Here is a 2,779-nt window from a genome sequence, read left to right on the forward strand (position 1 = left end):
GAAAGATTTTACAACTCAGAAAAAGTGCCATTCTTTTCAGGAAAACCCAAAACAAACCAGTCAGAGTCATTCCCAATGTATTCCACTGTACAGATGACACAAACAGAAAATGGCTGACATACAGCAAAGTAACTCACTCCTTGCTCTGCTCAGTATGGTGTGCATTCACAAAACCTTCAGTCACTGACAGTGTATTTGTCAAAAAGGAGGCATGAAGGCCTGGAAAATGCCCATTACAAAGTACAGGAACAAGTGAGAAGCAAGACCCAGAAAGAAAGGTCAGTTCAACAACGTCACCAATGTCAGTTCAACTGTCACAGTTTAAGGTAGGGCTGGACCCAATTGCAGCCAACACAAGGGAGTGAGTGCAAAAATGTTTAAATCAACAAAAAGTGACTTACTTACAGAACTAAAAATCCAACATGGAGGGTAACACAGGGGACAAGAACAGAAGCAGAGGCACGAGGAACACAGGGGATTTCAACAGGAACCAGAACCAAAAGGACTTAAACAGCAAGTTGAAGCACAAAGTAACACTGGGGAGTTAAATAGAAGTAGAAGCACAGGGGACTCGAACAGGTAACACAAGGAACTTCAACAGGTAACACTGGGGACTTAAACAGATGAACTGACCCAGACAAAAGGGAGCACAGAGACTAAATAGGCACCAGGGAGGCAAGGGTGATTTAACAGAGGTGCAATACATTTGGGTGGGGCAGGATGAACAGGATGAAAATGGCAACCATGATATCAATGAGACCAGGTCAGACAGAGGAGGCATGTCAGGGAATGTGTAACTGATGTATATATTTGTGAATGTGGGCTTCACTACAGAATACACTTAATCTCATGCTAAATGATACCACAGGAGTGAATACTTTCTTCATCACTAAATGACATGCAGTGTTTGTACAAGATTCCTACAAACACATGAAGCTTTGGGAGGAAACCAGTGACGACTGGAGGCACAGACGGCTTGATGTAGTTGGTGAAATCCACTGGTGCGGCAAAGACTAGGCCTTAAGGAGAGTATTTGGAAGCTGTGCAAAGTCTTAAACCCTGCCATCTGAAGCAAGGTCCAAGACAGATAAGCTCAGGAAGTGTGCCCGGATGAGTGTGTAAAGAGAGCAGCAGATAACTTTGTTGAGTAGGCCAATGGCATGAGGTTTTATGAGGTACAGCAGGACTGTGATGCTGAAGCTCAGACTGCTCTCACAGAGAGCAAAATAAAAAAGATAAAGGAATGTGTGTGGGCAGAACATGAGACCATTGCTAATTCAGCCATGATTACAAAATCACGATCCACAATGGGGTTGTTGAATTGAGAGAGGCAGGGATGATTTTAATACAAATGAACACAGAGGATTTAACATCCAAAGACCAGTATGCAATAATTCTGCAATGTCATTCAGGTCCTTATTGCAAGAACCACCATTATGCAACAAATGCAGTGTGTGATGGAAGTAGATGCATCCGACACTGGGTTAGGAGCAGTTCTTTTTCATGTTGGTTCTGATCAGAAGTTGTACCCACGTGTTTTCTTCTCTCATCATCTCTCCTCAGTAGATTTTGATGTTAGTAACTGGGAATTGATGGCAGTCAAACTTACATTGGAGGAATAGTGGGAGCTGTTGGCAGGCGAATAGCCATCATTTGTGGTTTCAAGTCAGCCAGACGCCTTAACTCCAGACAAGCTCGCTGGGCCCTGTTTCTCAGATGTATCAATTTCAGCCTCACCTATTGTCCTGGGTCAAGAAACATCAAGCCCCCAGCATTATACCAAGGGACCCAACCTCCCATGACACAATTCTCCCCCCCAGAGTGCATGGTGGCCGCAGATTGAGTCAGTTGTCAGGGAAGCTCAATAAAATCAACCTGATCCGGGACACGGTCCACCCAACAGCCTTTTTGTCCCTGATACTGTCTGCTCACAGTTGCTGCAGTGGGGTCGCACAGCCCAGTTTGCCTACTACCCAGGTATCAACCGCACCATGACACTGCATAAAACACAGATACTCTGGACTAGGTTGCAGCCTGTACAGTTTGTGCACAAGGAAAGGCCTCACATCAACCCCCAGCCAGTCTGCTTCCACCTCTCCCAGTTACTGGGCAGCCCTGGTGTCAAATTGCCCTGGATTTTGTCACTGGTCTGCCACCATCCTGAGGTAAAAGTCATTCTGACCATAGTTGACCGTTTTTCTAAAGCCATACATCTGGTAGCGCTTCCTAAACTCCCTAATAAACTGATGACCTGGTTGTTCAAAATGGTGTTCGTTTCCATGGCCTACCTGTAGATAATTTTTCAATCAGAGGGCCCCAGTTTATATCTCAGGATTAAAGAGAGGTCTGCCAAGTTTTAACCCTCAAACCAATGGACAGACCAAGAGGGCTAACTCCAATCGTTCCCCATGGAACACCTACCTGGCTTTGGTGGAATATTCTCCTATGACCAGCTCAGTCACAGGAGCGTCCCCACTTGAAATCTCTCTTGGTTACCAACTTCCGCTGTTTCCATCCCATGAATCAGAGCGATCAGTCCCTTCTGTCCGGCATCATCTTTGCCACTGTCAAAAGGTTTGGAAGGACACACGCTAAGCTCTCCTCCAGTCCATGGAACTTACCAAATGAGACACTAACAAGAAACCCCAGCTCCTAAATATGCACCAGGTCAGTCAGTTTGTTTAACCTACAGAAACATTCCTGTAAAAACTGATTCTAAGAAACTGTCTCCCTGTTATATTGGCCCTTTTGTAATTGAGAAAACCATCAACCCATCTGC

Source organism: Seriola lalandi, unplaced genomic scaffold (genome assembly GCF_002814215.2).
Source record: "Seriola lalandi dorsalis isolate HSWRI2012SDOR001 ecotype SW California unplaced genomic scaffold, Sedor1 jcf7180002054501, whole genome shotgun sequence".
NCBI classification, from domain to species: Eukaryota; Metazoa; Chordata; class Actinopteri; order Carangiformes; family Carangidae; genus Seriola; species Seriola lalandi.